Here is a 23,908-nt window from a genome sequence, read left to right on the forward strand (position 1 = left end):
AATGTCCGGATTTGATTGGCAATGAGTGATCTTTACTCATGGCGACTATGTCAATTTTGTATGGATCCGCAAGTCGATCAAGCTTATTTTTTCTTTGTATCGTGCTGAAGCCATATAGCCTACTGCGCTCAGACTTGGCTACATTAGCTGGTTCCCCGTCTTCAAATTTACTTCCGGGGTTTACGAGTAGCCTACCAGTTGAATGCGTTCCAGAAACAAAACACAAAACCCCCACGTTCACCACATCTTTACTAACAAATATATTTACAATACTGTTATTTTGCGCATTTGACCTAACAGCCACCACGTCTTGACCCGACGTCAGTTACCGAGATAGATAGGCTACTGTAGGCCTAGATATAGGTGTTCGTAATAATTAAATTACATCCAGATGGCGAAAACATGTGTTTGAGAACAAGGTAATAATAACAATTAAACTTAAATTATTTGTATAGCACCTTTCATACAGATAAATTCAGCCCCAAGTGCTTTACAACAGAGCATTTAAATTAAAGAATGTGAAACTTAATGATGCTTCATTCGTAGACTATAGGAGAAAAACAGAGCCCAGCCTGCTAAATCTACTCAAAGACGCCACCTGGCGGTGGTGCATCACTAAAACGAAATAACACCCGTCTGAAGTCCCACGAGATTTCCAACGGGATTACCCTGCCAAATACCGCGACGTGAAATGCTGCAGCATGTGACATTTCTAACTTCCCACATCTGTACTTGCACTGGTACTTGCACTGTCTTTCAAAAAGTCGATTTGTCTGCCACAGGAGCAGCAAAAGATACCGACAGTAGTCCCCAGGTTGTGGGCACAAAAGGGACAAAACATTTTGGTCTGGAAAGATAAAGGTGAGATTCTAGTTTCAAGAATGCACATTCAGCTGCCTACAGACTGGGCAATGCACATTTACAATGCACAATATGAATCAAAATAAATGCATGAACAATGCAAAACATTTTTACCTAACCTGATATAAGAAAGCGAGGCTGAAAGTTGCTCCCGATTCCCTCTCCCTAACCCTCTAGGACCACTGTCTCTATCCCTCACCCTAACCCTCTAGGACCACTGTCTCTACTAGCCCTAACCCTCTAGGACCACTGTCTCTAGCCCTAACTCTCTAGGACCACTGTCTCTACTAGCCCTAACCCTCTAGGACCACTGTCTCTATCCCCAACCCTCTAGGACCACTGTCTCTAGCCCTAACCCTCTAGGACCACTGTCTCTACTAGCCCTAACTCTCTAGGACCACTGTCTCTATCCCTAACCTTCTAGGACCACTGTCTCTATCCCTAACCTTCTAGGACCACTGTCTCTACTAGCCCTAACCCTCTAGGACCACTGTCTCTAGCCCTAACCCTCTAGAACCACTGTCTCTAGCCCTAACCCTCTAGGACCACTGTCTCTATCCCTAACCTTCTAGGACCACTGTCTCCCTCACCCTAACCCTCTAGGACCACTGTCTCTACTAGCCCTAACCTTCTAGGACCACTGTCTCTAGCCCTAACCCTCTAGGACCACTGTCTCTACTAGCCCTAACCCTCTAGGACCACTGTCTCTAGCCCTAACCCTCTAGGACCACTGTCTCTACTAGCCCTAACCCTCTAGGACCACTGTCTCTAGCCCTAACCCTCTAGGAGCACTGTCTCTAGCCCTAACCCTAGGACCATGTCGCCCATGTCGGGGATGATGCATTACATCTTAAATGGTGTTGAGAGACTTTAAGATGTAATGCATCATCCCCGACATGGGCAGCAGCAGTGAGTAGGCTAAACAAAGCGGAGAGCGTCGATTCGCCGGTAGAAGAAGACAGTCGATGCACTGTGGATATAAAACATTTAAGTGTACAAATTTGCCTTTTATTTGAAAGGTGGGGGACTACAAACTGTAGCGACTTAGGAGAAAAGGCTTTCATCTTTCCAACGATGTGTTTACTTTGGTGAGTAACGAAACGGTTTTGTCTGTAGACTCGGACGACCGGACCGATGAAGCACTTTCATAGGCAAATTGCATTGAGAGTAACAGGGCGTTATCCGTAGGATATCGCCCTGGACCAGGTCTAGTCGTTCATAGGGTATTCAGTAACGTAAAATGTTACTGACCATGTTACCATTTCAACCATTCGCAATATTATTTATAGAAAAATGTATTTTCTCACCAATTTTGGGATCTCGGTCGAACGACCACCGAACGCAAGACGCGGCCAATTCCCAATTCTTCTTCTTCTGTTAGGATTTACAGTCAGCTAGATTCCCGAACATTTCCCACTGCTATTGACACTATAGCTGCCCAATCAGATTCAACAAGTAGTAAATCCCTTTCCGGTTGACACTTCTAATGTGATTTCTGGTTATTGTCGTTGTGTTTTGGGGAGTTGCAATCGTGGTTTCCAATTTGCGATTGTGTTTTCTCTCTTGCTGTTGTGTATTCTGTCTTGCGTTTGTGTTTCCGACTTTCAGTTGTGTTTCCGACTTGCGGTTGTGTTTTCTGACTTGCTGTTGTGTTTTTCAACTTTGCTGTTGTGATTGAACTTTGCGGTTGTTTTTTGAACTTGACGTTGTGTTCCGGATTTGCCGTTGTGATTTGCACGCGTCGGCCACCGTAAATATATGATGTATTTGTACTTGTACTTCTGTCCTTGCACTTTTACTAGCACTAGATTAGGCTTGTTTAGACAGAGATGAGTTCTGGTGAGTATGACTTGACTACTGTTATGTGTGTATTTAGATTTTGATATATTGTAATGAATGAAAATGTAAAATTGGACCCAATACACCACACCCACACCCCAACCAGCCCTGGTGGGCTATCAACAATAGCCATTTTTTCTAAGAGTTTAGGCTCAGTGGGTTCCTGATTTTGAATTATGTTCATGAATAAACTGAATATGAATAAAATGCTTGTCACTTCTGGCTGCAGTCTGTTTGCCTCTAGCTGATTACCTTTGTGATACATAGATGATGTGATTCATACGCATTTCAGGAGTTTAATACCATGCAGATAATTTGCACTAAATTTGCACAAGACCCCTGGGGGCATGTTGTCCTCAGGGTGGGGCTTGCACCCTTTCAATTTTTATTTTATTTTGTAGCCATCAAGTTGTTGTTTTTTGTTTTAATTCAATGCAATTAAAGTGTAATGTCTTTAACAACATTGTTCGTGGGGGGGGGGGGGGGGTATGAATTTTGGCTCCTCCTATCTGTGAAAATGACATATGGGCCCTCCTTTTGCTGCGCTGGATGAATGTGACTCTGTACCTCAGTGTCTGTGTTTAGTCACTCTACGTCTGTACCTCAGTGTCTCTGGCTTCAAAGCTTGACAGCCACGTTGGCCTGCTTGGGAACTTACAAGTGATGGAATTAAGGATGGCACAGGTGCTGAATTGACCCCCCAAGAAAAAATTAAACAATATTTTGTGTGAGTGAACATTGTCTCAAATATGGCCTTGAAGCCATGAACACTCAAAGCTACATGCTTTAGAAACATCCAATTCGTATGTCAAAGAGCCTAGTGTATGTTGTTGACAAAAAAACAAACAGTAGAATATAACCATGCCTAGGCCTACACAATAAGACAGGTGCATCTCAGAAAATTCGAATATTGTGGAAAGTTCATTATTTTCCGTAATTAAAAAAGTGAAACTTTCATATTATAGATTCATTACACATGTAGTGAAATATTTCAAGGCTGATTGTCTCCATTGCCACACTCCACGTTGATGCAGTAATTTGTGCAAAAGGACCCCCCACTAGCCTATTGAGTGTATAAATGAACCTACCGAACATAGCCTAGTACTGTAGCCTATAAAGATTAAAACAAAAAAGGCTTGAAATATTTCACTTTGTGTAATGGATCTAGAATAGGCTACATGAAAGTTTCAGTGTTTGAATTAAATTACGGAAAAATAATGAGCTTTTTCACAATATTCTAATTTTCTGAGATGCACCTGTATGTCAAACAACAACTGACTGACTGAGGAAAAAACGTTCTGGTAGCCTGTTCATGATTAATACACGGATTTGACTTGTGAGGTCGTGAGGGCAGTGACCTTGTAGCCTAGTTTGTCTGTAGGTGAGGTCTGTTTACGTGAAGGTCAGGACAGATGTGCGCTGCTGACACGTTGCGCTCAGCGGTGGTTCTGCTGGAACTGATTTTGTGAAAGAAAGCGACGTCGTGGGGGCGCCCTTCTCCCGCTCCAGATAAAGAATCCTGCTCCCCCGATATGTAGCACTATCAGCGGGGTACTTGAACGCAGCAGTTTACCACAGCTACATGGTGCAAAACGTAGCTCTCGCTCCGTGCCTTGGTCATAAATATGTTATAGCAAAGTTTCGAGGCTATCCTTGCACCCTGTCCCTCAGTGAGCCAGGGCCATTGTCTGTGGCGCAGCGCGACTCTGCGGTGTCCTATTACAGTCAGTGCGCCGAGGAGGCACAGGCAAAAATATTCGCCTCCGCAGAACCCTGGAGGAGAGGAGACCTGAGAAATCTGCTCCGAAAGAGATACGGACTTATTGAAATTTCTCTGGTTGTGGACAGGACACGGGCGGAGATTACTTTATATTTATACCTTTATTTTATATTTCTTTTCTTTTTTCTCTGAGCAACTCTCTCATCCTTCTCACTGGATAAGACTTGAAGCTTCGCTCCTGCTAGATGAACGCGAGTTGGACACTTCACTTGGTAAGTGCCTGCGTATTTAGCTGTCCTCTAATATCTGAATTAACGCAAATTGAATGGCCTAGGCATATATTATCGGCTGTGAATAGGATTTAGGCTACCATATCCCATAACATATGAACAGGTTCAATCTGAGCGTGGGAAAAGACAGGTTGAATGTTCTTCTTTACGTTCTGCTTTAGGCTATCTGCTGTGTGCTGCCAACTCATTCTCAAACACCAGAGTTTCAAGAGGTCCAGAATGAGTTGGCAGGTCTAGTATTTTGGCTTCACCGAGTTCAAAAATTGTCCGTTTTAGAAGTTTTTAGGTGTCATTTAAAATCATTGACCACTTGGTGGTGCTGGCACAGTGAGAGAGACAGTTTAATATCCGTCTTAATTTTGTTCCATAAATCATCTTAATTGTGTCCCATAAATGTAACCCATGCACGATAAACATCGTATTCGTTTTAATAATTCGACTTCTCTGTATGGCTGTCCCTAGTTCTTCTCTTCTTAGGCCATCTGACAATTAGTGCATGCGCCTCTACTCACAGCAGGTGCACAAAACCAATCAAGCGCTTGTAAATAACACACAATGAAAGTACATTGTGTTGACGTTTTTTTCTCCTATAATTGGGTCCCAGACATCTTAAAGGAATCCATAAATTACAGCCTGGTACATTCCTCTTTAAACAGAGTCTCTAATAGGCTATACATGGATTCTATAAAACTCAATTAATCTTGAAAGTGTGTTGTGCAGCCTACACACAGTCATGCTGCTGTCTCATTATTTCAGAGAACGAGCAAACACACTCTTGGCCCGTATTTGATTAGTGCTCTGTAGTACTTTTTTCAGCATAGCTTCTGTAGATCAATCTGACACGCAGACATAATGCAGAGATCCATCTACAGGAATATCCTCACTGGTGATTATAGTGGTGTTTCAGGACTATTGGCACTTCTGCTGTGTGAATCTACAGACCCTGCTGTTCTCCCTCACATACCAGCCACCCTCCACCAACAACACACATCTGTTAGCTTTCAAAACACAACAGTGTCCATTTCAAGTGCGAGGGGCACACTGACAATGCTGAGTCCCTCAGCCCAGTTTACCAGTGCATCCAGTGGCACGTGTCATTTCAAGTAAGCTATTGTGCTGCACAAAATTGGAGTAGGCCTAGCCTATAATAATATTCAATTTTTTTTCTGAGGGCTGATAATAGCCCTCAGAAAAAAAGAGAATATTATTATAGGCTACCCGAAATACAATGCAATGAACCGTAGTGAAAATAAAACATTTTAGATTTTTTGATGAATGGCTTTAGGTTACAGCTGTGTTTTAGGCTGCAAGAGTTCAGTTCTGACGTCCGCCTCTAATTGGCATCCTCCTTGATAACTCCTGAGTGCTAGTCTTCTCCAGGCTGAAGGAATAATGATTACCCCTGCTGGATACATATCTTAACTCACTAACTTATTCACAAATATGTTTGTATGCCTGCTGTGGTGACTGTCATAGACCCTGCAAAGCATAGCTTAGCATAAATCACAACCCAAATGTGTGAAGTGAATTGGCTGCCAGGCCACGGCTACTCATTTGTTTGTACATTTGCTCTGCAGAGTTTTGGACTCGGCCCCATCTCTCTAGAATCGTGGCCCACACCAGACCCGCTGTGATGCACAGCATGCATCCCCCTCATACTGCGCGCCCCTGTTGAAAAAAATTGACTCTTGTCCAGATGGTTAGATTACTTTGAGACTCTGGCAGAGGGTTCACCCGTCTCAAAAGTTTCAGCCACTGAAAATCCTGAAAGGCAAGGAAGAGTGTGAGAGAGAGAGAGAGAGAGAGAGAGAGGGAAGGAGAGAGAGAGAGAGAGAGAAAGAGAAATGGAAGCAAAGAGACAGGAGGGGGGCGAGGAAGGGTATAAAGTGCTGAATCGAGAAATGATTTGATGTGATTGCTCGCGGCAATGTTATTGGTTTATATTACAGCTGAGCTTCAACGAGGTGTTCCACTGCATAGACAAAAAAAACATAGGACTGAAAATAACCTCTAAATCCCAACCAAATTACCAGGACCAAGATAACTTTTAATAAGGTGTGAGCTGTGTTTGCAGTACAAATTAGGAGCGCAAACAGCCTCCCTCTCTGCCTCCCACATTCTGTGTGAACAGCACCATATGATTAGAGTGATTGATATTTGCGCGTCGGTGGGAATGTGCTCATGTGGTGACATGGAACACCAGCACAGACACAGCAATTAGTGCCGGCATGGAGACTTCCAGAAATGAAAGTGACCCTCATGGCCCCGGTGCAGCCAGTCGCTGGTCACTATGGTGACAGATTGAGTGACAAGGCCATTGTTGGCCAGCTTTGTGATTCTGCATCTCTCCGGGTCGGGACCGCAGGGCAGAATGCTGTCGGGAATAAATACCGCCATTGTCATGCACGTGTTCCTTAAACGCCCATTAGCCTCTGTATCCCAGCGGCCCCAAAGCATTAAAAAGCCTTTAGTTACTCATTCAATTGACACAGGCAAGACAGCAGGGCCTTTGAGAGCTTTTGCCATTACAGAGAAAACCTCACAAAAACATAAAATATCCTCTCAGATTCATGGGTTTCTAATTGGGACGTAAATTATCTAAGCTGTTTGATTAACAAGGGGTGTACGGAGGCAAACATAAGAAATAAAAAACATTCCCACCCCTAGGACGGGGTTTTGTTCCTCAAATCAAATCAAACTTTATTTGTGTAGCGTTCCTATGATGTCCAGCTATTTCTAGAGCCTCTTCATCTCTGTGTCTCTGGAGGCGTTGGTCTCACTTAGAGGGACCTGTGGACTCAGACAGAATAAAGAGAGAGCATCGCCCCCTCTCATAGGGACGGCTGGGACTCAGGAGGTAGAGTGGGGTGTTCAGTGATCTCAGGGTCGGTGGTTTAAATCCCGGCTCCTCCTGTCAACATGTCGAAGTGTGCCAATGAACAGGATAGCACCTTGCATGGCAGCTTCCCCCATTGGTGTGAGAATGGGTGAATGAGAGGCCATTGTAAAGTGATTTGGATAAAAGCACTATATAAGTGCAGTCCATTTCCCATTTTCCATCCCAGCGTGCTGTCTGGAGGTGCAAAGCGGGCGGCAGGCCTCTGCAGGGGGAGGACAGAGAGGACAGAGGACCGGGGTCTGGAACTAGGCAGAGCACTTACTCAGCTTCAATTCATCAATTTTTCTATGAGAGTGTAAGTAGGTGGGTGTTTTCTGTTTCTTCTGTGTGTGTGTGTGTGTGTGTGTGTGTGTGTGTGTGCGTCTATCTCTCTCACTCGCTCTCTCTCTCTCTCTCTCTCTCCTCTTCTCTTCGGCCTCTCTCCGGGTCACTTATTGAGATGGGGACGTTGCCATGGTGACTCCCTCGTTGCCAGGAGCTGATTAGAGTGTCTGTCAGGTAGTGGGAATGGAAATTATTTTAAAAATGAAACTTTATCACTTTATCATCCACCATTCCTCAACGGCCGCTGCTACTGGGTTGGTTGCCATAGCTACCAGATGTGGGGATGCAGAATGTGCCCTTGTTGAGTCCTGCAGGGGGGGGAAACACTGAACAAACACATCAACATTCCCTCTAGTCAAGTTCAGTCTGCAGTTTGTAGAGCTACTTGAGGACCATCGACATGTCAGAATAGGTTTATTCTCTAGGTCCCCTTCTAATCTCTTCTGATCTCTTTCTAACAAGCAGTAACCCCACCACACACACACACACACATCCACGCACGCATGCACACAGGCTCACACACAGGCTCGCACACACACAGCGGTGAACTTACCCATTAGGCAAAGGTAGGAAATTGCCTTGGGCCCCCAACCTACAAAGGGCCCCATAAACACCTCATAAACTTAACAAAAAATACATACACTAAATAGCATCAGAATGCTTAATTCATGAGTGTTTCGGTCAAAGCCCCTTCCCCACCCGAAGTCCTCACTACTTTGGACTATTTCATTACTGCACATCTGCGGAAATGATTCAGACACTCTGGGCGCACTATTTCAAAACTGAAGCAGATAAGCTAACGTTACCCCAGCGATGCTGAAACAAGGAGGAAGCAGGACTAAACTTAGGAAAGCACAGGATTTTTTAGCAAAACTGCCAAAGGTAGCAATCTTTTTGACGGCAGCTACTGACAACACTAACAAAGAGCAGCGAGTACTAGTAGTGTGAGCATTGCTAATGCTAGTAGTGAAGAGGAGCTACCCGCAACCTTACAGGAGAATCCTCCTTCAACTGCAGATGGTAACGTAGCTGATGAAGATGGCAATAACAGATAATAACCAACTAGTAAGTAGCAGTCACTCTACTAACCATTGTCAAGTGAGTTTCTTCCCCCAGCATTAACTTAGTCACTGCCAAGCCAGCTCGATGATTCATAATCAATAACTAACTAGCTAGTGAGCGAACACTAGCATAATATGAGGTGATTAACGTTATGTGAGACAAGTAGGCTCGCTAGCTAATATATCTAACAAAGATAACAAAGTAGCTAACAGTTATACTGACATCTTATTATCAGCAGCATTGCTATGTTTAGTAGATGGGCTAGGAATCCATGTAATGCTATTCATCCAACCAATAAAAATACCAGAAGAGCTGTTAATATATAAGGATTGAAAAGGGTGGAGAACTAGGGATGTTTAGGGCTCCATATCTTTGTTTGCCTCAGGCCACAGGACAGAGGTAGTTAAAGCTCTGTCGACGGTAATTTCACACCACATGCAAAGCAGCGCACACCTAACACAGGTTGAGGAGAAGGAGTTTTTTTGAGACGGTTGTAAACTCCCACCAGAGAGGTAGAGCAGAGAGACTTGTCATTCTATTCTCTCTGATTATCCCCAGCTTTGTGCAGGTCCCAGAGTGAATGCCTGCGGGCGCCGTAGAACCGTAGAACAGCTCGTTCCATGTCCGCATGTCAGACGGAATTAGAACCAGCAAGCCAGCGTTCCGTTACCAACACTGATTCAGAACATTAGCTCTCATTCCGAAACCTCAAACCTCTCTCTCTCTCTCTCTCTCACACACACACACACACACACGCTCTCTCTCTCTCTCTCTCTCTCTCTCTCTCTCTCTCTTTCTCTCTCTCTCTCTCTCTCTCTCACACACACACACACACACACACACACACGAGCCCCAGCAATCCATCATCAAACCAGGATAGCCATACAGGACGCAGGCTAAGTCTGAAACATAATTAAGAAATCCCCAGAGCCAGTTTCCTTAGCGGGGATGGTGTCAGTGGGTATTTGGGGACTGAGCCTGTAGATAAATAAAGATGAAGCTCTATGAAGGGGAGGGGGCTATTTAGAGTTTGTATTTTATTTAGAGATCGTATTTCACAGCATAGGGGCTGGAGTGTGGAGACTGCCGTGCTTGTATCGGAATCAGACTAAATAATTTTAGCCGAAGCGAGAGAAAGGGGGAAGGAGAGAGAGAGGGAGAGAGAAATATAGAGAAAGGGAAAGAGAGAGAAAGGGAGAGAGAGAGAAAGAGAGAGAAAGAGAGATATAGAGACAGGGAAAGAGAGAAAGGGAGAAAGAGAGAAAAAGGTGAGAGAGATTGTGTGTGTCTGTGTGTGTGTGTGTGTGTGTGTGTGTGTGTGTGTGTGCATGTGTGTGTGTGTGTGTGTGCGCGCGCGTGCGTACATGTGTGTGTGTGCGTGTGTTCCTGCGTGTGTTGAGTTGTAGTGAGGAATTATTCAGCTCTCTACCTATCTGCACGGTCAACTGCATTCTCAACCCCGAGGGTCAAATGGGGAAACTCTACCCACTGAACATGTGCCGGTGGAATGAGAATATTTCAGGGAGCGAAGGGTGAATGAAAGAACCAGTTTCCTCTCGGGTAATTTCCGTCCTGTAGGCCTTTCCGTCTCGATGGCGTTCTGTCTGTCCACCTCTGCCCCTCACAGCTCACACTGCAGACTGTAGCAGCTAGCCAGTCAGCACAGGAGCTTAGTAGTTGAATGAGTTGGCCTTCTTCGCTGTCAGGTAGACTGGACGAATCCTCCGTAGCATACGTTTCTAAAGGGCTTCATCCCAGATGGAAGTTTCTCCCAGCATCTACATAATCATGAAGGATTGCGTCATCATGTTGTGGGAGTCGTCAAGGTTTATCTGACTCCATGGATTGACATCATTTGATAGGTCACAACCAGACAGACAGACTCCAACTCAATCAATCAATCAAACTCTGAATACGGAGAATCCTTTCATCTCGAGTCTAATGAACACATTTGTCTGGGGTCCAAGACTGGAGGGATGAGGGGAAGATCTGTGGAGTGACTGAGCAAGCCTCGCAGAGACACGGGGGCCGGAATCAGAAATACCTGGTGCGGGAAACGTACCCGACCCAAGGATTTATGAAATGCCGGTGATCATATCTGGTAGATAAAGCCTGGCCACTTGCGCAAAGCAGAAAATGGAAAAAGGAAAACAGACTGAAGAAAGCAGATCCCGCGATACCCAGGAGTGGAGCGACCCACCGATGGACATGATAAAGGCTGAATCTCAATGGCCAGGGAGAAAAACATGTATAAGAAAAGATAAGAGGCAAAGGCCAGTGATGGAGGGAGTGGATCGTGCATGCGTGCGTCTCCAGATGCTGCGTCCTGTTTGGTGTCATGCTGTGTCTGCCTGTCGAACGTTTCTGACACAGGTCCACAGAGACAGACATGCTGAGAGAGAGAGAGAGAGAGAGAGAGAGAGAGAGAGAGAGACAGACAGACAGACAGACAGACAGAGTCTGTAGAGTAGAGACATGGAGCAATGCTGAGAGAGAGAGAGAGAGAGAGACATACAGACAGACAGAGATAGAGACATGGAGCCATGCTGAGAGAGAGAGAGAGAGAGAGAGAGGGGAGGGGGCTAGGCTAAGAGGCTGAAAGCAGACCAGAGGGAGGGAGGATGACAGGCAAGGGAGGAGGAGATTGAGGAGAGTGTGGAGTGTTTTATCAGAAACCCAGGCAGGTGGTCTGCCGGCTATAACTCTCACACACGCCTCATTTTAATAGGCTAACTGAGGACACACACACAAACCGTACACACACCAACAGTACACACGCACATACACGCAGACAATACACACACAAGCAAATGCAGACACCACTCCCTCTCACCCTCACAATTGTTCTCCACACACACACACACACACACACACCCCAGACACCGCACACGCACATCACTCTACACACACGCTCCAGATACCGCATTGCTGTGGAGCTCATGAGTCATGCCCTTTATTGGACTTTGTCTCTACTACAGTGTGTGTGTGTGTGTGTGTGTGTGTGTGCGCATGCGTGTACTGTCTGTTGTGTGTGCACACCACAGACACAATGCTGTCTCAGTTCTTAAGGTGAACCGCACAGAGGATGTGTGGTTTTAGGTCACTGACCCCGACAACACACCCTGAATAACACCCGTTTTATTCTGTCCTGGATAAACCACAAGCTGAAAGAACGGCCCTCATTCAGCTATCCATGTGTTCAGACAGCTAACAGTGGAGAAACAGTGTTGAGCGAAAGAGTCTAACACAGAGACAGTGTTGAACACACTTCTAGCTGACGCTCGCTGCTGAATTGCTGTGTGTTCATGAGCAATGACCATTTTAGAGTTTGCTTACTGTTGTTGCGAGTGGGTTTAAAATTACCACACTTACTTGTTTGTGTTTCATGGGGTATTTTGTTACGGTACAGAAACTAGGGTTCACTGGCCTATTATGTCCGTCCGTATATTGTGTTTAAAGGCAGTTCATCTGATCAGACTCTTGAGGAATTGTAAAGATACAGTATCATACAGGCCCTGAAAAGACAATAGAGAAACTGTAGTTCCGTGCCGAGGAGTGTCCATTTATACAGACCATATTAGTTACTGACTCAGCCATCTGGTGCGGCCCTCCGTGAAACAAGAGAATATGGTTCCTCTCTGTTGCCGAGTGCATTGTGTTGCTTAAGCCCCCTGAGAACTGACCAAGGGTGCGTTCAAGAGCTGACTCTCCATTCTCCCCTGTTTTAGGAGTGAAGCTCTGCATTTTTCTGCCCAGACTTGCTGTGTGAAAACACCAAACACAGACAAACTGACTGACCCACCTACACCCACACACACACACACACACACACACACTGGAGAGGTTGCAAGAGGAGCTGCTGTGTGTCTAGACAGGTGAACAAGCTTCAAGCCCTTTGGCAACCAAGGAGGCCATGCAAGATCTGACAGAGTGGGAGAGAGAGAGCGAGAGATAGAGAGAGGGAGAGAGAGAGATGGGGGAGATCTAGACAGGAGAGAGAGAGAGATACGTAGATAGAGAGGGAGGAGAGAGAGAGCTACAGAGCTAGGGGGTGAGAGTGATTATGCGTGTCATTGAAGGAGAGAATATCAGTAGTCAGGCTGTTTGTTTCAGGGCGGTCGAACCCTTCCTGGGGTCACATGATCAGAGGGCCGCTTAGAAGGGTCAGAAACTCAGGTTTCAGCTCAGATGCTTTCCCAGACAGGGTCAGTTACTCTCCATCCCCTTATACTGACCCTCACCCCGAACCTGACCCCACCGACCCAGACCCTAACCCAGACCCAGCTGACACAGTGTTGTCCTGATAGCCAGGTGGCGGTGGGCCCCAGCACCTGCATGTGATTGGGTAATGCCTAAAGCTTGAGTAAAGCTAAAAGTTAGAGCCAGGCCCTAACTGATCTAAAAGTCACTACACAGGATGATTTGATGTCAAGTCACTGGGAAACCCAGCTGATATTCGGCTCATGATAACTTCTGCATTGCTGTTTTGATTGAATAGCACCCCACATTGGTCAGAGGGGGTGGAAGAGGAGGGACAGTGTCAGTGGATGGATATCCTGTTATCCAGAAGCATGTTCACCTTCCACACTGCAGTGCTCCGTGTTGCTAAATATACCCCCCCCCCCCCCTCACCGGAGGAACAGACCTGCCCCTCTCTGAAACATGGGTTCCTGCACTCTGAAATATAGGTTCCTGCCCTCTGAAACATGGGTTTCCTGTCTTCTGAAACATGGGTTTCATGTCTTCTGAAACATGGGTTTCGTGTCTTCTGAAACATGGGTTTCCTGTCTTCTGAAACATGGGTTTCGTGTCCTCTGAAACATGGGTTTCCTGTCTTCTGAAACATGGGTTTCCTGTCTTCTGAAACATGGGTTTCCTGTCTTCTGAAACATGGGTTTCCTGTCTTCTGAAACATGGGTTTCCTTTCTTCTGAAACATGGGTTTCGTGTCCTCTGAAACATGGGTTTCCTGTCTTCTGAAACATGGGTTTCCTGTCTTCTGAAACATGGGTTTCGTGTCCTCTGAAACATGGGTTTCCTGTCTTCTGAAACATGGGTTTCCTGTCTTCTGAAACATGGATTCCTAGTTCCTGCCCTGTGAAACATGGGTTCCTGCTGGTCTGTGTGTTTTCTTCCTTGGTGTCTTGTCTGAACAGGCTCTGGGTGTGTGAAACCCCCCCCAGGCTTCCAGGCTTAGGGGAGGGAAAACTGTTGGAAGTGTTTCTCTCACTGCTGAACATCTTTTTATCGACTTTGTGAAAGAACAGCGAGGGAAAGTGTCAAAGGGGCCAGTGTTGGATCAAGCTCTGAGACTGGGGGCTATAATGCAGCTGATGAAACCGATACTCAATTTCCACATCACGCTGTGCTGTCCTGGTGGTTGTTTTGGTAAAGAACACTCTATTACCCGATACAGCCTCGGGCAGGATCAGGGCATGTTTTCTTGTGAGAGATTTTCCTCATTAGTTCCGAACAGCCAAGATTTTAAGCCTTGGGTGAAGCTTAAGTGCTCTTACCGCAAAAATCTCTCTCTCTCTCTCTCTCTCTCTCTCTCTCTCTCTCACACACACACACACACACTCTCTTTCTCTCTTTCACTCTCGTTCTCTCCCCTCTCTTTCTGTACCTCTCTCTTTCTGTCTCCTCCTCTGTCACTGTCTGTCTATCTGTCTGTCTGTCTCTGTCTGTCTATCTGCCTCTCTGTCTGTCTGTCCCTCTCTTTCTCTCTCCCCCTCCCCTCCCCCTGCCCAAACCTGCAGAGATAGCCGCTGGCTCCATCAGGTGTGTGCCTACCCTCCCATGTGTCTCTTAGCGCGGGTTTAAGGGTGCTGATATTAAAGGGCGAGGTGCGAGACGAGACGACAGAGCTCCAAGGCCGTCTCGCAGCGGGGTTCCGGCCAACCCCCGCGAGGCCAGACAGAGACTAGAACCCCTCATTGTCATCATCATGAAAGCCAAACAGCTGTGATCACTCACCCTCTTTCTCCCCTGGGGACTCACATACTGTGCATCACAATTATTATCCCTTATTCACCCAGTAGGAAATATAGGTTCCATTCCTGGCCATTGACGAGAAAGAGACGTTGTGGATCTGGGGTAACTGATATCTCTTGACTGTGTCGCGCGGCGCGAAGGTTCTCATATCAAAGGTCTGTCTGCGGCACAGCAATATTTATTATAAGTGGCCAGCTCACCTTCCTGACGCTCTCCACTACGTTTGGTCGTAATTAGCTCACGTTTGGTCGTAATTAGCTCACGTTTGGTCGTAATTAGCTCACGTTTGGCGCTTTTCAAGGGTACTATCCCTCCGCGGCGGAGCAGAGCGACGTCTGGAACGCCGACCCTGAAAGAATGAAGTGGGAGTCCTCAACTGAAGAGGTGTAGAAAAAACGGTTCCTCAGACAAATGTTGTTGAACGCCGTCTCTCCAGACCATAGTGGAAGCCATTAAGAATGTTCCGGAGAGTTAGACCGCGGGCGGTTAATCAGCCTGACAGCACTGTGTGTGTGTGTGTGTGTGTGGTGGGGGTGGGGGGGGGGGGGGGGGGGGGTGGGGGGTGTGTGGAGGGACTAATGGGGTTGAGTGAGGTAAAGGTGGATAATTGGGGTTGCGTTTACAAGAGTGGCCTTTGTACCCGGGCTCTTAGGGATGGAGTTTGCCTTGGAGACCATTAGGGAAACTACAATGGTCCTGTTCTTTCTGCTGGAGTCATCACGTCTCTAACGTCTGGCTCCCGCACACACACACACACACACACACACACACACAGACGGTGCCACTCACAGAAGCAGACTGTGACTATCATCATCCAAAACAGACTGAACTGATGTCCGTCAGTCATTCACGAGTCAGACGAGAGGAGGAAAACGAGGGGAGGATGAGATCGTGCCCTGGACCGCCCAATCAGAGTGAGAAGAGCTGACGGGTCGAGAAGGATGGGGGGGGGGGTGGCGGGGTGCTCAGTACACCTGGAGACCACATGTGCCCCTCCCCCCCACATGTGCCGCTCCGCGTGTGGAAAACCCCAGCGTCATTGGGAAAGCGACGGGTGGAGGGGCTCATAAAGGCTTTGTTTATGTTCCCCCCCGCCGCTCGGCCAGCCCCCACGCCCTGCTGCAGCGCTGCACGCCAAGGGAACAGCCTGTACCACACGGGGGGGGGGACACCAGGCCGTCCGTCCCAGAAATCTGCCCACGTTATCCGTCGGGTTGGGGGGGGGGGGAAGTCCTCCATCGCGCCTGTCCAAGGGCCGGAGGAGGTTGAGATTTCTCCTTGTCGGGTCGTTAACGCCTGGGTTTGTTTATGTTTATTTACCGGTTGCGCAACCAATTAACCCCCCCCCCCCCCCCCTGCTTCCAAGCGTGTCCAATTGGGGAGGATTACACACATGAGCTCACTGAGGAGGGTCTACAGGCACCTCCCTCCTTTACAAGGCTGTTTTTTTGATAGGCTGGGACTAAAACGAATCCAGAATAGACGACTTGAGGCTTTTTAACTCCATGGCCTGGGTTCAAGCTCTCACAGAAATTAGAAGATTTTGTCATTTCAAGGCCAAATGACCTTATTACTGTATTAAGTTTAAATTAAGACATAAACAACTGAATGTAACACTGCCAGTGGCTTGTTTAACGAGGGGGCAGGTTCACACAGTTTAATCTCCCGTACTGGGATGGTCACACATGGTAGAGGTCAGTTAATATTACTCTATTTTTGATTACATAAACACCCTACTTTGTTGGAAAATGCTCTTAAAGCAGCATTCCATGGTTTTTCAATGTTTATTTTCTCATTTGGCCCCCTTATATTCCCCCCAATAAGGGGAGAATGCCTTTTTATAAAGGAAATAAGACAGGAGCAAAAAAGGGAATAGGACTGCATTGTGCAGCTCGCTGACCACAAGGCCGTGCGGTGCCAGGGAGAGGGTTCGGACAGCCCCAGCTCAGCGCCTTCCTCCTCCAAATGCCTCCACGTCTCTCCCTATGTTTCCGCTCCCCGAGGGCGGAGGGGAACTCGTGCTTTTCCAGCTGCGTCCGTCCTCCTCGCCCCTTCTCTGCTCCGCTGTGTTTACCCTGCCTGGCTCACTTAACACTGGGACAGATGGGACGCAGACCACACTGTCACACACACACACACACACACACACACACACACACACTTTAACAGAAACATGTACACACTCTGAAACATACTGTAGACGCACACACACACACGAATACAAACACACGTGCACACAGAAACATAGACACATATGTACACACACACACACACACATGCATGTGCACACACTGAAACATAGACACACACTGAAACGTAGACACATACTGTACGTACAAACGCACACACACACACACATACATACACACACACACACACACACACACAGACACACACACACACACACACACACACATATGCATGCTTGTACAGAGACATCCACACCAACATATAGTACTGTACACTCAAGGGAGATGTTAAGGCCAGTGTTAAGGCATGTGGCCTCAGTTATTTCTGGAGATCCCAGGTGCTCTTTATAGCAAGGCCACGACATACACACACACACACACACACACACACACACCTCCTCCCTCCATCCCTTCTTACCTTGCACTCTTTCTCCTCTCCTCTCTCTCTCTCTGTCTCACCGTTCTTTCAACCTCCCTCTCCACCTCCCCTCCCCGTTCTCCACCTCCCCCCTCCTCACCCTCCCCCTCCCCTCCCCATTCTCCACCTCCCCCCTCCTCACCCTCCCCCTTCCCTCCCCTCCCTGTTCTCCACCTCCCCCCTCCTCACCCTCCACCGCTGTCTGCTCCTCCTCTCTCGTCGTTCTTCTAATCAGCCCTCCGTGCCCCCCCTCCTCCTCCTCCTCTACCCTGACCCCTCGCCCCCCCCCCCCCCCTCCTACTCCTCCTCCCCCTCCTCCTCTCCCCCCTCCCCTCCCTCTGCTCCTCTGTGTCAGCTCAGGGAGCGTTTCTGTGAGCCATTATCCTGTCTAATGCCGGGCTGGTAATTACCGGGCTGGAGAGTTGTGGCTGTTGTTAGGCAGTTGTCAGGCCTGGGTGTATTCCTGGGTGTATTCCTGGGTGTATTCCTGGGTGTATTCCTGGATGTAGCGACACAATCCTTGTTGATATAATATAATTCCACTGGAAGATGCATGAAAACAGAAACAGATACATTTTGTAGCGGGTTGACTGCCGTGCTCTCACAAGAACACACACATACATGCGCGCACACACACACACACACACACACACACACACACACACACACACGCATCCAAATGCACCCACACGCGCATACACACACACACATGGAGCAGAAACATCTGCCTACAGATGGGCATGGGGTCTGGGGAGGAGACAACGGACCACACATCAAACAGGCCACAGCCAGGGTCACACAGGGCGGCCATAGGCCCCTTATCGGTACACCATGGTGGCTCCGGGTGTTGTTGGTGCCCAAATTAATTTCATGGCATAATTAGAGCAAATCTAGGTCAGTCGAGCACGCCAGGAGAGAGCAGTGTCTGGAGACGCACTTATAGGCGTGGTAGTTTGCTACTGCATGAATATGCATTGTGGGGAAGAAGCTGTTGATTGTTATTCTCCCCCTGGCGATATGGGGCATCAGGCACTATAGATAGCTGGTGAATTAACACACCGGGAGTTAAAAGTGATGGTGTCTCGCTTTGAAGCCAACCCATCAAAGACATAGCTGCTGATTAGGGCAGCTGGGCAGTGATATTTACAGTAGCTGTGAGCCCAAATTAGACATGTAAAAAAAAAAAAACATGCACGCACACATGCATGCACACGCACACATATGCACACGCACACAAACACACACACTCCTCTGTTGATACGCCATAGCTGTTATAGAGTGAGTAGGCAGCATTGCTAGGTTGGATAGGCGACGTGTGTGTGTGCGTGTGTGTGCGCGCGCATACTGTGCTGAGTGTGTGTGTGTGTGTGTAGGTACTTACAAAGTACAATAGGTGCAAGTTATATAATAAATATAATATACAACATCATCATCATCATCATCATCATATATTATATTTATTATATAACGTGTGTGTGTGTGTGTGTGTGTGTGTGTGTGTGTGTGTGTGTGTGTGTGTGTGTGTGTGCGTGCATGTGTGTGGGTTATATAATAAATATAATATACAATATACAGAAATCTAAATATACAGATGAGCTGTACAATCACACCAAGGAGCGCAATACACATACAAGGAATGCAAATATACAAATTAACTGTACAATCACCCTACAGAAATAATATGTGTTTAACAAATGGATCGATTCCTAGGGACACATAGTCTGTTCAAACAAACCTCTCACAGGCTGTAAGCCTTGAGTCCCTCTGCCCTGCAGGAAACCAGGCAGCTGCTCATACCTACTCAACTCCTGCTCTTATTTTACTCGCCTCCAGCCAATTGTGTGTACACTGTGTGAGTGTGTGTGTCTGAGTGTGTGTTTCTGTGTGTGTGTGTGTGTGTGTGTGTTTAAGAGGCATTGTTTTCAGCAACACAACAATGGAGAAAATAGTTGCACTCTTGCACTAGAAACGGAATATTGTTTTAACTGTGTTGATTCAAACTTTCAGTGTATTTCAGTGAACGAATACTGTACAACATTCACAGGGTGCTCTCTCTCCGTCTCTCTCTCTCTCTCTCTCTCTGTCTCTCTCTCTGTCTCTCTCTCCCCTTCCCCTCCTCTCTTCCTCCTCTCCCTCCTCTCCCCCTCCTCTCTCTCCTCTCCCTCCTCTCTTTCCTCTCTCTCCTTCCTCTCCCCGCTCCCTCCTCTCTCTCCTCTCTCCACCCCCTCCTCTCTTCCTCCTCTCCCTCCTCTCCCCCTCCTCTCTCCCCTCTTCCTCCTCTCTATCCTCTTCCTCCTCTCTCTCCTCTCTCTCCTTCCCCTCCCCGCTCCCTCCTCTCTCTCCTCTCTCCACCCCCTCCACTCTCCCTCCTCTCCCTCCTCTCTCCCTCCTCTCTCCCTCCACCCCCTCCTCTCTCCCTCCTCTCCCTCCTCTCTCCTTCCCCTCCACCCCCTCCTCTCTCCCTCCTCTCCCTCCTCTCTCCACCCCCTCCTCTCTCCCTCCTCTCCCTCCTCTCTCCACCCCATCCTCTCTCCCTCCTCTCCCTCCTCTCTCCCTCCTCTCCCTCCTCTCTCCTTCCCCTCCACCCCCTCCTCTCTCCCTCCTCTCTCCACCCCCTCCTCTCTCCCTCCTCTCCCTCCTCTCTCCACCCCCTCCTCTCTCCCTCCTCTCCCTCCTCTCTCCTTCCCCTCCACCCCCTCCTCTCTCCCTCCTCTCCCTCCTCTCTCCACCCCCTCCTCTCTCCCTCCTCTCCCTCCTCTCTCCACCCCCTCCTCTCTCCCTCCTCTCTCCACCCCTCCTCTCTCCCTCCTCTCCCTCCTCTCTCCTTCCCTCCTCCCTCCCTCCTCTCTCTCCTCTCTCCTTCCCCTCTTCTCTCCCTCCTCTCCCTCCTCTCTCCTTCCCCTCCTCTCTCCCTCCTCTCTCTCCTCTCTCCTTCCCCTCCTCTCTCCCTCCTCTCCCTCCTCTCTCCACCCCCTCCTCTCTCCCTCCTCTCTCCACCCCCTCCTCTCTCCCTCCTCTCCCTCCTCTCTCCTTCCCCTCCACCCCCTCCTCTCTCCCTCCTTTCCCTCCTCTCTCCACCCCTCCTCTCTCCCTCCTCTCCCTCCTCTCTCCACCCCCTCCTCTCTCCCTCCTCTCCCTCATCTCTCCACCCCCTCCTCTCTCCCTCCTCTCTCTCTTCACTCTCCTCCCTCTCCTCTCTCCATCCTCTCTCTCCTCTCTCCTCTTTCCCCTCTCTCCTCCACCTCCTCTCTCTCCTCCCCTCTTCCCACTCCCCTCCCTCCTCTCTCCCTCCGACCGTATACCTGGGTACCAGAGTGCTGACCAAGCATCCTCACAACAATTTCAACCCAACCCCCACCCCTCTGAGACCACAGAGCTGTGTGTGTGTGTGTGTGTGTGCGGGCGTGTTTTTTCACCCTCATGTGCTCTTGCATATCAGTTTAATCCGACCGTCTTTGTTCTCTGCGAGACGGTGGAATGTAAACACACAGTAGCTGTCAGAAGTGTTGGCTCACGGCTGCACGGCGCCGCTTGATTGGCTGTCGACGGGTGTGGCCTCGGAGGAGAAGGACGGCTGTCGTCAGCTCTCCTCAGGTCCTGGCGGGGCTTCTTATCCACAGACACACATGCGACGAACGCCCATGCCGTGTTCCACCCTGTTAGCGGCCTGCGTATGTCAGAGATACAGTATCACAGACTTCTGCGTTTCATGATTTTTCGGGGTGGAAGTGACGCTTCACCCCTTAGGACATGTAATTACTTAAAGCAGTTTAAATATTCAAAAGTGTGTTGGCAGCATCTTAAAAGGCTGCATATGATATTAATGAAATGATTTGTAAGCCTCTGATAAGTGTTATTATATAATACTGTCTGTCTGTCTGCCTGTCCGTCCGTCTGTCAGTCCGTCCATCCATCTGCATCATAATCGGATTCTCTATAAAAGACGGTGCACCTTCCAGAAGGTGCGGAGGGAGGAGTGTGTCAGTCACGCCACCCCTGAGTTACCGCCCCCCCCATCACCCCGGCGAGATCCAACGCCCTCCCCTGCCTGACCTTCTTTGGTGACATTTCCGCCAGGCACACCTGCTCGCTGACAAAGGTAACCTTCTCCTATGGCGTGGCGTTGGAGCGTTAGCGCTAATGAGGTCTTCAAAAGGCCAGCCAGGATAGCCCCGGGACCTGCACGGACCTGTCACTAGACGCACGGACCTGTCACTACACGCACAGACCTGTCACCGACGGCACCTATTGACGCCCATGAGATAATGATGGACTGTGCGCGGTGTAGCTTTCAGCTTCCAGTCACCGATCGCACGGCTGAGCGGACGGACGGACGGACGGACGGATGGATGGATAGATGTGCAGGTCGGGTGTCACTCCATCGTGATACGGACTGGAAAAAAGCCAATTCAAGGCGACTCTCTAGCTCACACTTATATAAAATAGTAAGAAGGATGCACTGAGCCGTTAGGATCGAAATCAATGTCCTGGGCGATGGGGGACTGAACGGAGTTACACTGACAGCATTAAAAACGCCATCCTGACCTAGCGAGCTCACATTCAGTTTCTCTCCGCAGATCAAGTCTGGCCTTCCCCCTATCCCGAACCATTATTATGGGCGGGCGTACTCGCCTTCAATGCCTTGACAGAACTAACTCCTTCAGCCAATCAGCGTAACAAAACTTTTGCCAAATCCTGTCGGAAGAACGGCAAAAACGTCTTTTCTACTGAGAAACTCGCCAAATGTGCAAACTCTTGTTGTTTAATTGATATTATTTATTTCTGCAATACTGCGCTTATGTCTGTGTTCATTCTACTACAGTAGCTTTAATGTAACTGCTCATTGCTTCGGGAGACTGTTTGGCCACGGGAACCAATCAGGGGCTACCTTCTACTGGGGGACAGACCAGTAGTCAGAACACAGTCCCTGATTTGCCAAAATGCAAAATTATTCAAGGTAGTGGGAAGTCCAGACTGATCTGTGGAGAGAAACTGAGCTCGAGAAACTGAGAGAAGTGAGCTTGCAAGAGACTACAGGTGCTAAATATTTCTTTAACTAACCCTGGCACATTTACATTGATTGTGATGTTAATGTTAATTTATGTGCACTGTCCCTGATTAAGAAATACATTAATTAAAGATGGGGATGGTGTCATGAGGCTATAAAGACAGGCGATCTCAGCTGATGAGTCCATCGACAGAGGTTAAGGGTCAACCCCGTGAACCCCGGTCAGCTGGACCTTCGTAACCTGGTTCCAGGGACAACCTATCCTCAGCGTCCTGGTCCTCCTCTGTGTTTTTCGTTGTTGTATGTCCTAGGGACACACACACATGCACACACACACAAACAAACATGCACGCACGCACGCGCACACACACACACATACACAAACACACGCAAGCACACACATGCACACACACGCACATGCACATACACACATGCATGCACACGCGCCCACACACGCACACACACACACACACACACACACACACACACACACACACACACACACAGTGCTGGTAGGTCTGTGGGAAGACTGACGAGTTGTTGTGATACTTCAAACAGAACCAGGCGTCTCTCCTGGGAAAACTGCATTAGATGCAGGAAGAAATGCAATTACCATCTCTCCTGCAGAGCCCTAATCACCGGCCTCAACGCTAAAGGGGAGTTTGTTTTAATATTTTGGATTTTCCAAGACATGGCGCAAATGATCTGATTGACTTTACTCCCCCGCACAGGGTGCAAATAAGGATCATTAGGCAGCCATTTTGACTGTGTGAGCACATTTAATGTGGGAGTAACTGAGGAGACACTGAGAGTTGTCGTTATTTGGAGTGAATCTCCAGTCATCTGGCCCATCTCTGCACGGCCCATCTCTTCTCTGGAAAACTCTGCCTTTCAGACTGATCCCCAACTCTTCCCTCTCTCCTACCCAGAGAGATGGAGAGAGAGAGAGATGGAGAGAGAGAGATGGAGAGAGAGGGAGGAGGGAGAGAGAGATCAGTCTGTAGTCTTGGTCTAGTTGGGGCGTGATCAGATCGGATGCCTCCAGGCTCTGTCTAGAATCAGCTTCGCTCCTCCATTCCACTGTGCTCAAGGGACACACGCACGAACACACACAAACACACACACACACGTGCGTGCGCTCGCACGCCAAAATGCTGTGTCTAGGTCCTGTGGAGGCGTCCAATCCCATATCTCCCTCTCATTATAGCCATATAACTTTCTGCTATTGTGCTAGTCTGTGTTTTAACAAGAAATTATTACAACTAATTACACACTGATACACACTCCTCACACACACACACACAC

The 23,908-nt window shown here is 48.2% G+C and overlaps 1 protein-coding gene across 1 annotated transcript in view; it reads left to right on the forward strand.

Moving 5' to 3' along the window:
• The first annotated feature begins 4,568 nt into the window (after window positions 1–4,568).
• sema5a (sema domain, seven thrombospondin repeats (type 1 and type 1-like), transmembrane domain (TM) and short cytoplasmic domain, (semaphorin) 5A) overlaps window positions 4,569–23,908 on the forward strand; it is a 176,973-nt gene continuing 157,633 nt past the window's right edge. Inside the window, exon 1 of the mRNA XM_084458537.1 lies at window positions 4,569–4,692. The gene's annotated coding sequence lies outside the window, so the exon portion shown is untranslated. The remainder of the gene's footprint in view (window positions 4,693–23,908) is intronic.

The sequence above is a fragment of the Borostomias antarcticus genome, assembly GCF_949987555.1.
Source record: "Borostomias antarcticus genome assembly, chromosome: 2".
Taxonomy (NCBI): domain Eukaryota; kingdom Metazoa; phylum Chordata; class Actinopteri; order Stomiiformes; family Stomiidae; genus Borostomias; species Borostomias antarcticus.